Source organism: Neltuma alba, unplaced genomic scaffold (assembly GCF_004799145.2).
Source record: "Neltuma alba isolate B1F8T4 unplaced genomic scaffold, ASM479914v2 tig00011174_pilon, whole genome shotgun sequence".
Lineage (NCBI taxonomy): Eukaryota > Viridiplantae > Streptophyta > Magnoliopsida > Fabales > Fabaceae > Neltuma > Neltuma alba.
In genome coordinates, this window is record NW_021635902.1 from 194,701 (window position 1) to 206,719 (window position 12,019).

The window sequence follows — 12,019 nt, forward strand, 5'->3', positions numbered from 1 at the left end:
TACTTTATATCATTTTCTTCGTTTTTTCGAGTTCTACGCAATGGGATAAATTTTGAAACCTAAAAACTTGATTTTAAGCAAACTCAAAAACGAGAACCGTACGGCCAAAAGAATATCAGTGTAAAACGATCTTCACAGAGGCAAAGAAGCAACCCAGTATGTCTAAACATAAATATAAGACACGAAAACTATCATATTGAAAGTAAAATGGAGGATTTGCATAATATATTGAAGCAAATCACAAGTTACTCAGACCGAACAATCAGAAAAAAATACTGATATGAAAACGCAGGCCACTGAATCAATAGGAAAAAACACATGCTCTGATACCAATGTAGGTTTTCGGGCATACCTGGAGTCTACGGTGTAATCAGGTTGCCACGCGGAAGTCCGATCACAGTGACGGAGTCGGATTTGGGAGACACAGCAAATACACACTGGGAGAAAGTGAAGAAGAGAGAACAGAGGAAGGAGTTTTTGGAGAGAAAAGGAAACTGTAGTCGTGCGTCCAACTGACCATCCGGTTCCCACTTAACTGCACGTTCCAAATGTTCAAAAAACAGAAAAACTGCCTCCTCCGTAACTGTTCCCTCCGTTTTTGCCAATCATATAAAAAAGGCTAAAATTGCAGTTAAGGACCCATATGTTTTGTGATTTACACCAGGACCCCAAATGACACTGGGCTTGGGTCCAATCCACCAAGGGTGGACTGGCCCATTTTCTTACAAATCCAATGGTCCAGCTGAAGCATTTATGTTAGGTGACTACAGTTGATGAGTATATTGAAGAGTTTGATGAATTGCTGGCTGATATTGATATTCCTGAGAAAGTTGCCATGGATTGTTTCCTTGGTGGTCTACGATCAGACATCCAAGCAGGAGTCGATGCTTTTAAAGTGACAAGTCTTTCTGTGATGATACAAATGGCTCAGATCCAAGAACGAACCATCAATGCCTGGTGCTCTACAAATGCATCTTTTTGTCCTCATGTTTCTGCTTCTTTTAATACACCTACACCTTCTTCTTTTTGTCCTTCTTCTTCTATGCAGAGTCCTAAGTTGACATTACCTTAGCCATCTACCGCTTCTTCTTCGTCTTCTATTAAGAAACCGACCCTGTCATTATCCAAGAAAGAGATGGAAGACCGCCGGTGGAGAGGGCTTTGTTATTGGTGTAATGATAAATACACCATGTCTCACAAATGCAAAGAATAACAGGTTATGATGTTGGTAATCCAAGAGACCGATGATGACACTTTTGTCGATATGACGGACGTTCTTGATTCTGAGTCTTCTCTTCCCTCTACAACTATCAATGTTGTTTTGGGTAGTAAGGGTACGTCAACATTATTGATCGAAGGATTCATCAAGAAATGCTATGTGGTGGTTCTTATTGACACTAGCAGTACACAAAATATGGTTAATACTTCCATTGCGAAGTGCTTACATTTACCGGTTGTTCAGGGTCAAACTCTGCGTATGGGTGTTGCTGGTGGACAGTCGATGTTGATAGATAAGTATTGTTAAAATTTAACGTGGCCAATGAACAATTCTTCCTTCTCTAATGATTTTTTCATCATGAACTTGGGCCAATTCAATCTTATTTTGGGAGCTCAATGGCTTTGTCATTTGGGCCGCATCATTTTGAACATGGAGGCTCATTAAATGGCATTCTATTTGAATAATCAACTTCATGAATGGCATGGATTGCATTCTATTCACAAGGGTCCTTCTGAGGCCCTGCTAGATTACGGTGATTTGAATATGCCCAGCATTTATTTTTGTTACAAATTGGACCCAGTATGGATACCGCTTTTGTCCATTTGGTACATCTTCAACCGTTATCCCCTAGCTGCCAGGAGAAACTCGATACCTTGCTCGACTCTTTTGCTGATATTTTTGAAGCTCCGACCACATTTCCCCTTCCCCATGCTTTTGAACATCAGATCTATTTGAAGGATGATAAACGATTAGTTGCAAGCCTTATCGATACAGACCACTCGAGAAGGACGAGATTGAGAAGCAAGTTTAGCAGATGTTAAGAACGGGGGTTATTCGGCCTAGTTAGAGTCCTTTTACGGCTCCAGTGGTGCTGGTACATAAAAAAGATGGTTCATGTTGTTTTTGCATTGATTATCAGCGCCTTAATGAAAGTACAATCAAGAACAAGTTTCCTATTCCTCTCATCGAAGAGTTGCTAAACGAATTGCATGGCATCTCTTACTTCTCTAAGTTGGATCTTCGCTCTGGCTACAATCAGATTCGCACACATCCATATGATATTCACAAGACAGCATTTAGAACACATGAAGGGTATTACGAATTTGTTGTTATGCCATTCGGATTAAGCAATACACTAGCCATATTTCCGAGGTTAATGAATTCAGTCTTTAAATCATTTTTGCAAAAATTCATCTTAGTTTTTTTTATTATATATTAGTTTATAGCAGAGATTGGGATTCGCATTTGTTACATCTAACTGAGACTCTAATTGTTTTCCGAAAGCACAGGTTGTTTGCAAAGAAGAGTAAATGTATTTTTACTGTAACCTTGGTTGACTACTTAGGTCATTTAATCTCTGTTGAAGGTGTGTGAGCTGATCCTCAGAAGCTTATCGCTATTTCTTCTTGGCCTACTCCCACTTCTATTAAAAGCTTTACGGAGTTTCTTAGGCCTAACTGGGTATTACCATCGGTTTATCTAGAATGATGCTTTTATATGTCAACCGTTGACTGTTATGTTGAGGGTTCGAGGAAATTCTTGTGGTCTCTGGATGCTGAGAAAGCTTTTTCCGCCCCCAAGAAGGCTATGACTTCTCCTCCAGTCTTAGCCTTACCTCATTTTGACGAGCAATTCGTCATTGAAACAGACGCATCTGGTTTGGGAATAGGCACAGTTCTTTCTCAGTTGGGTCACCCATTGGCCTTCGCCAGTAAAGCATTCAGTCCAAGGAAGAAGGTGTTATCAGTATATGAACTTGAATTGTTGGCTATTGTTTTTGCAGTCAAGTAATAGAGACCTTATTTAATGGGTTGTTCATTTATAATTCAAACAGATCATTTCCTGCTTAAGCATTTATTAGAACAAAAATCTGTCTCTGCTGATCAGTTTAAGTGGTTAAATAAATTGTGGGGTTTATCTTATGAGATTGAATATCACAAAGGCAGTGATAATGTAGTTGCTGATGTGTTGTCCCAGTAGTTTGATGCTTCTGTTGCTATGATTACCTTCCTCTCTTTTGATTTATATGCCAGAGTTAAGAGCTCATGGGTTTCAAATAAGCACGTTCAGAAGTTGATTAAGGAGCTTGAGCAGGACTCTTCTTCCTACTCTCATTATTGTTGGTCAGCCGAGCTTCTCACGAGGAAGGGGAAATTGGTTATTGGTGCGGATAGAGGATTACGCCATGAGTTATTGACTTATTTTCATGCTGACGCTATTGGAGGCCACTCTGGAGTCACACCCACTTATCAGCGTATTTGTTCCATTTTTTTATTGGAAGGGCCTTGAACGAGATGTTAGGGAATTCGTTCGCAACTGCATCACTTGTCAACACTTTAAGACCAAGACAATGGCTTCACTCGGTCTACTCTAACCATTACCTATTCCAGATCACATTTGGTCTGATCTATCTATGGATTTCATCGGTGGGCTCCCTAAATCCTATTCTAAAATGACTATCATGGTGGTAGCAGATTGCTTAAGTAAGGCTGCACATTTTGTTGCCCTTAAGCACCTGTTTACTGCATTGAAAGTAGCTCATCTCTTTACGGATAATATAGTTAAACTGCATAGGTTCCCTAAATCTATAGTGATTGACAGAGATCCCATATTTTGTGGGAAATTTTAGTGAGAGTTATTTAGGCTTTATGGGGTGATACTTAAATACTCTTCAGCCTATCACTCACAATCTAATGGTCAAACAGAAGTTCTTAATAGATGCTTAGAATGTTACTTGAGATGTCTGACCGAAGATTTTCCCAAGCAATGGGCTAAATGGCTTCCTCTTGCTGAGCTTTGGTACAATACCAGTTATCATTCTGCTATTGGAATGATACCATTTCAAGTTGTCTACAGTGTGTCGCCTCTAAACCATCTTCCTTATTTACCGAGTGATTCCAATGATGAGGTTGTGGACAAGGAGTGCCTCTCAAGGGAGCTGACCACGCAACTCTTGAAGTGTCATCTGTTGAAAGCTCAAAATAGGATGGTTCAGCAAGCAAACAAACATTGTTTTTGAGCGCGTTTTTACTGTGGGAGATTGGGTATTCCTCAAGCTTCGTCCTTTCCGGAAGAATCTCATTAATAATTTTTCCTTACATAAGCTCGCAACAAGATATTTTGGGCCTCTTGAAGTAGTTAAACGAATCGGGAAAGTAGCATATGAGTAGAAGTTGCTTGATAATACTTGGGTACATCCAGTGTTCCACATTTTTCTTTTGAAGCGCGCTCCTTGAGTTGGCATTCAGGTTAGCACAACTCTGCCACTTGTGGATGATGATGGGTATTCTATGGAACCCTTTGCCTTGCTTGGGCAAAAATTAGTTAAACGTGGCAATCAACCAGTTACCCAGATGTTGGTTCAATGGCGCCACTCTCAACGAGAGGATGCCACTTGGGAAGACTTAGCCTTTATACGACAACAATTTTCAGGTTTTCCAACTACAGCTCCTCCTTCTCATTCAATCCTTGTAGACAAGGTTATTTTTTAGGGGGAGGGAATATTTGATATGTGTCATTTAGATTTAATAGCTAGTGGGTCACAGTGGTAACAGATTTGGTTATTTTGTCAAGCAAGATTAAGAGTAAGTTCTATAAGCTTATAAAATAGGACTGAGTTGTATCAATGATGCTTAGTTGAATAAAGTCCAAAATTACTCTCTCTCTCTCCCCCTCTCGGGTTTATACTAGCCTATATCTTCTTGGATCAATCCAAGTTCTAATTTATTTACCTTCTCTTGAAGAGAATTTAATTCTAGTAAAATTTGATAGCTGCGTTTTGACATTATATGGAACATTTAGATTGAAAATTATATAATACTTGGATTGGATTTGTTGAGCTCTTCTCCTATCCATAGGGAGTAAATGTTTAGTGCCAATTTAATAGCATTAAAATTTTTTTGACCGGCATTAAAATTTTCTTATTAATTTTTAAAAAAGAGAAGAAAGTGATCCATATATAATAGGTGAGAGTAAATGTGGTAATAATACAGGGCAATATGTGGCTTGTGAGATGGCCTATACTGAGTTCAACTCATACAATGCAGGTTTAAAATGCTAGTTTCTAGGTGGGCTGACTTTTAGCCAATCCTAACCCACCGTGATCGGCTGATCCACCAACCCACTACATTTATTTGTTTTGTTATATATTTTTTATATTTTTATATCGTGTAATATACAAAAAAATTTAACAAAATTCTTATTCTTCCTTAAAATACTTCATTAAAAATATCAAAGAAATAATATCAAAGACTCGCTTCCAAGTGGGTTGGTTTTTAACTAATTCTAACTTGTTATTTTTGGTAGGTTGGACTTGCAAGCCAAACTCATATTACCAACTCTAAGTGAGGGATAAATTGAGCTTCTTAAAATCTTAATACCCCTCTAGTTCTGTAAGCTTTCTCTAAATAAGCAAGTAGACTTGAGAGAATATTTGCGGTTATGATGTTGCTATGGAGATGATGAAATATAAGTATATACTCCTCTGTTACTTATAAGATCTAATTTTTTGAATTAGTTTGTCTCTATTTATAAGATCTCCTTTGTGTTTGTCTAAATAATAAATACATTTTTACTCACTTTACCCTTAATTAATATACTATTTCTCATTATCTTTTTCCTATGTGCTCTCTCCTATTTTTTTCTCTCACACCTACCCACTTATAAATAAGGGCATACTTAGGAAAAAAGTTACATTTTCAATATATTTATGACTTTTAACTAATTTTTAACAGTTTTCTTAAACCAATATTATAATAAGGGACAGAGGGAGTAAACTTTAAGGTTAATATAATTTTGAGTTAATGAAATTTGATCTAATTTTGATTTTGGTCTCTCAAATTTCAAATCCTTGGTTTTAATTCCTAAAATTTTATATGTCTTAAAACATTAATCCTTGACGATGCAATGGTATTAAAATTTGCTAAAGTGTCATCAACAACATTAACAGCAATGATGTGGACTTACCAAATGATACCTAATTGGATTTTGTGTAACTAACAGAGTGCGGTGCAGTGAATAACTCCTAAAAACAAATAATAAGGAAGAAAAAAAACAGGAGGCTAAAGAGCCACATTTTTAGGACTTGTTCTTTTTTTTCCCTTCTATTATCTATATAATATCTAGCTAGGTAACATTTGCTGAGTTTATATCACCAGTTTAGTGCTATTTATGACACTTTAGTAGATTTTAGCACTATTACACCTCTAGGGATTAATATTTAAGATGAATTAAATTCTAGGGACTAAAATTATGAATTTGAAATTTGAGAGATTAAAATCAAAATAGGCTTAAATTTCAGTTAATAAAAACTATAATAACTCTAAATTTTATTATTAATCATCCTTTTTTTTTGAGATTATAAAATTATTTAAATAAATATCGAAAGATGTTAAAAAAAAGTATACTTTGGCGAGGTCTCTGTATAGCTTCAGAAAGACAAACCATCTAATACCACTGCCACTGCCACTGGCCCTTTTAACTTCTATTACGAACTTAACTGTCAAAACTGATTCTGAAGTTCCATTTTCTTCCAAATTCCAATTTTCTTTCACAGAATTTGGGTCATTGGAGCAGCCTCTACTTCTGTTCTTCTCGACTCCAAGATTTATTAGTTTCTTCTTTCAGCAAAACATCTTTAGAACCCTACCGTAGAAGCTTGACTTTCACCAACGAGAATGGTGAAAGCTATTAGAGTTCATGAGTTGGGAGGACATGAGGTTTCTCTTTTTGACTCTTCTTCTTCTTGATTGTGTTTTCCTAATCATCTATAATCAGTAACTGTATTTTGGGCAGTCATTTTGTGAGGATTATATAGCAATGTGGTACTCAACAGTTCTATGTTTTTCCTTTTATATCTTTTCTACACAGCATAATAAGTGGTCAATGCTATCATTGTTCATGAATTGTCCTCTCAGAGTCTCAGGCGAACATGGTAGCGAATAGATTTTTTTGCAATGGCGAACAATTATTCGATTGAAGGACAATAATTTTGGAAAAATGATTTTGGAAAACTAAATTCATGAAATTAGACTATAACTTCGCTATTGTTGCCTAAAGCATTGGGGTCATCCATTCATTATCTTATCGCTTTCTTCTTTTTTATGCACCATTACTAGTAGTATATCTGGGCACTTTTCTTCCTCAATCTATCTGACAAAGACACTGTCTAGTTAACTGACGATAAAAGCCTTACTTTTTAAGTAATTTCCCCCTATTTTTCTATGATTAATAACATGAAACTGTCAGTGAAAGTAGTCATCATTGAGAGGTTCTCATCAAGAGCAATTCATTAGAATTTTGGCAAGAGAATCTCTGAACTATTATTTACTTGATATTTTAAATATCTTTTCTCTTTTTATTTTAACTATGTTCCATTAGTCACTCAACCTTGGTTTTTTGTTTGTTTTAACTTTTCATTTTAAATTCCATGCAATATTCTAGTTGAGTTATGACTACAGTTACGTCATCTTTCTATGTTAGAAGTGAAGATAATCTTCACAAGATTTTTTCATGCAAATATCTGAACTTTAGGTGTTACTAATTTCTGCTCGTATGATTGTCTTATGCGGTTATGGTCATTTGATTGTTAATTTTCATATACGCATTGTTGGCTTGTGGTTTAGTTACATAACTTCTTTGGGCCACTTCATTCTTTTTATTTTATGTCTATGCCTAATGATGATAGGTCCTAAAGTGGGAGGATGTGGAAATTAGAGTACCAAAAGAAGCTGAGGTCCATGTGAAGAATAGAACAATTAGGATTAACCTCATTGATATCTCCTTTCGAAAAAGGAGTTTACAAAGCACCCTCGTTGCCCTGCACTCTAGGTTTTCCCTTAATTTTGATTATACTTATTTGTCATTATAATAATTTTGATTATCCTTATTTGTCATTGTAATTGATGAGTGGTACTAAAACATTCCAAGGTGTGCATCCATATGTGTATATATATTGCTGCTTGAAATTTCTCATTTGTTGTTATAAAAATGCCATGGTCACTCTTGGGTCACTCATGGCCAATATATATATTGACCCAGTTAATGGGGCATCTGTCTTATTAAAAGGCATGACTGTTCAATTTTTACTCCGGCATTGTTTCAAAGTTGTTTTTCTTTTATGATATGAGATTCATGCTTGTTCATGCATTATTTAGTTACATTATAGTGTAAGCATATACATTTTCTTCAACCGTTCTTTTATCCCTTTCGAAAAACAAATATTCATTAGATATGAATACCTAGAGTAACATCATTTTGTTCTAGTCTCGCTCATTTCTTTTTCTATCTGTTAGCTTCTCAAAAGCTTGTGTATTATCATTCTACTATTTGTAGATTGATGAATGATGAATTAGGGACGATATCAACGCTTCAAGTAGTAGTTTGATAAAAGTATCATTGAGGGAGTCAATTGATGATACCAATGTTTTTACTTAAGTATTTATTTGTTTAAGTCTCAGATTTTCTATGCCTACTTTGGTACACCAGGCTTCCCCGGTTCATCTGGGTCTTCTAAGATGAATACTTTATGAGTAATCTATGACTAGCAAAAACCCATTTTTCTTTGAGTCAGATTTTTTTTAATCAATTAGCTTCTTCAAAGCTTGTGTAGCATCAGTCTAGTATTTACATAATGATTAATTAAGAACACTATGAATATTTCACGTGATAGTTTGATAAAAATGTCACCAAGCAAGCCAATTGATGGTACTAATGTTTTTTCTCAAATATTTGTGCATTTGATTTTCAGATTTTATATGCCTACTTTGGTAGACTGAGCTTCTGCAGGTCATCTGCGTCATATTAGATTAGTATTTTCTATGTAAGCTCGGTATGACTTACTTAACCCCCGATTATTACAGTCTTTTGTTTAACCTTAACAATGCCAGTGATGCCAAAAATTGAACCAGTTCATATTAGTGATATTGGATGCCATGTTTAGTCTGGAATGGATTTTAATATTTTAAGTAAGTACTATAATATTAAAAAGAAGGAGAAAGATTAATCTTGTAAAACTATTTTTTCTTAGTAGTTACAGCTTTCTATTTGTAGCATAAATCTTGCCCTAACACGTGTACACATATATAAATCAATGGTTAAATTTATTATTACAGTATTTATAGATTTTGTCACCAACTTTCATAGCAAACGTCTAATCTTGTGCCCCCTCCCCCCACCTACTTTTTTAGAAGTGCGTGGGAAAAAATACCGTATGTATATGTTATTGCTCTTTGAATACTAAGCTATAGAGAGATTTATAGGAGCTGTAGAAGACTATCCTAGGAGACGAATTAAAGGGTCATAAAGTATAATAAAAGCCTATAATTGCCTATGTTTGCAACAGTAAAAGAATCAATCAAATAAGGAATGAAACAATAGCAAATAATATCTGTTTATTTGCATCCCATAATCTCCCGGATTTCCACAGTATAGCTACCATCTTAATTTACAGGTTGGTATGCCAAAAGGATTTTTACCATGTCATGCCAAAAGCACTAATTAAGAATAGTAGATAGTCATCCGCTACTGTTATAGAAGAAAACGGGAAAAAAAAAAGTAAATAAATGATATAGTTTTAGAGAGATCATGCTCCTCTCAATTTGGTCCCCAAAGATTGAGCATTTCATAGAGTGCTTGAAATATCTATAGGATAAATTGGGAGCAGTGTTAACTATAAGGACTAGCATGTAGAGGTTTGTCTTTGGAAAATTAAATTGAGAAAAAGTAAGTTTGTGAGAACTTCATCACTAGTTTACTCAAAAAAATATTCTTCAACTGATTCCCTTTGTGTATTGTGATGACTTCAACTAAATATCTCATAAGATTATTGCTATTCTCTCCGTATTTTTGTTACCATCATATCTTGTCATAGTGTCTTGTTCCTAAGAGGCCTGCTTTATTCAACTGCCTAGACATATTTCTTTATAACTTTTCCCAAATTGAATGATTATAACATACACAAAACATTGACATTGCCAAAATTTTGTGTAGGTTGAACCTGATCACATAATTCTTGTTCATGCAGCAGCTAGTGGAGTTGGATCCCTATTGTGCCAGTGGACAAGCGCTCTTGGTGCAACTGTTATAGGAACTGTATCAAACAAAGAGAAGGCAGCTCAAGCCAAGAAGGATGGGTGCCATCATGCTATTATCTATGTGGAAGAGCATTTTGTTGCTCGTGTTAATGATATCACTTCAGACAATGGAGTTGATGTGGTATAGAAAAGGATACCTTTGAGGTAATATCGGTAAACTTAATCCACTTTTACTCCAGTTAGAATTTCAACATTAGTTAGTTGAGTAGAAATTAAGGTGGACGAAAATATACAATACTAAACACTTAAAATGCTATTGTTAGTGTTGTTGTACATTATACAATGTTTTGTAAGGAAGAATGCCATTCCAGTAATACCAATTGGGCTTTGGTAGCTGGTACGTAGTACTCCCTCTATTTTTTTTTAAAATAAAAAACAACTACCACCTATGGCTTGTTCCTATTTATGGGAGAAATTTAAAGGATGTATCAAATTTTGCTCTGTTGATTCCCATTTTTCTGCCCATTTAATTACTCATTTTAATATCAACACATTTATTATCATAGGCCCTGAAGCATTCTTTCCACCACACTTTCTCTCTCTTCCAGAATGTTTTTTATTTTAATAATTTTCTTGTTCTCTCCCCCATAAATAAGGGTATTCTTGGGAAAAATAGTTATAATTTTTACATTTTTATTTCTTCGAACCAATTTTAACTAACTTTTTTATCAATGTGATTCAGTTAATTATTCCTTATAAAAAGAACAGAGCGAGTATCGTGTTAAGCTTAGGGATGTGTTTCCAAATGACCTAGAGTTGAAGGTTATATATGCTTGTACTTTTTTCCTATTACGAAAGTCTCATGAGGAAGTTCCTGAATAAAGAGGGATGTTCTGATTTGTAAAGGGATCACTGTCATGCCTGAAGCTCAGAGGGTACATGGTAAGTTTTGGGCAATCCTCAGGCACACCTGACCCAGTCCTATTATTTACAGTAGCTACAAAATCTATCTTCTTGACTCAGCCAACACTGATGCATTATGTGGTAACTCGAGATGAGCTGCTGGAGGCTTCGGGAGAGCTTTTCGCTAACGTGGCTTCAGGCTTCTTGAAAGTGAGAGTCAATCATGCATACCCATTATTTGAGGCAGCCAAAGCACACACAGACCTAGAAAATAGGAAGACATCAGGTTCTATTGTGTTTATACCATAAGCTAATATGTTGAAGATCCTCACTCCAATTATGGGTATAGACTTGCATCTTTCTTGGAAGCAAGTATTGGATTTGTACATATACATCATACTGATCTCTGGACTGTGCATCTTTCTGTTGTTTTTCTTCTGTAAATTAAGCATTTGTCATCTCTGATCTTTCATTTGATTGTGTCATACTTGTTGCATTTTTAAGAAAAGAAACTGATTGGATTGACGGACAGTTCTAGTTTTGCATTTATTGAATATAGATTAAATTAAGGGATTAAAATTTCACTACTTCAACGTGCAGTTGCACAAGATGCGGATTGGATGATTTCTCTGCAATCACGAAAGGGTTAGATTCTTTGATCAAGCATTGCATTTGAACTTTGATACAAAAAAAAAAAGGAAAAACTAATTTGGCAATCCTTACAATATTATCTAGTTTTTAATTAGGTCTGTCAAGTTTTTTTTCTTCCTTTTTATTGAATCCTTGAAGTTATCTCTGACATGTGTATAGTCTCTCCCTTCTCCCTTAGTCATTTGCACTGCAAAAGAGATCATTAAGTCGCTCC

The 12,019-nt window shown here is 35.4% G+C and overlaps 1 long non-coding RNA gene and 1 pseudogene across 1 annotated transcript; both read left to right on the forward strand.

Moving 5' to 3' along the window:
• Positions 1-1,903: 1,903 nt before the first annotated feature.
• LOC114762027 (uncharacterized) lies at positions 1,904-4,879 on the forward strand. Its single transcript, XR_003742213.1, has 2 exons — positions 1,904-2,311; positions 2,586-4,879. It is a non-coding gene; the product is annotated as an uncharacterized LOC114762027 (long non-coding RNA).
• A 1,910-nt stretch (positions 4,880-6,789) lies between these two features.
• On the forward strand, positions 6,790-11,666 carry LOC114762026 (quinone oxidoreductase 1-like; annotated as a pseudogene).
• The last annotated feature ends 353 nt before the right edge of the window (positions 11,667-12,019 follow it).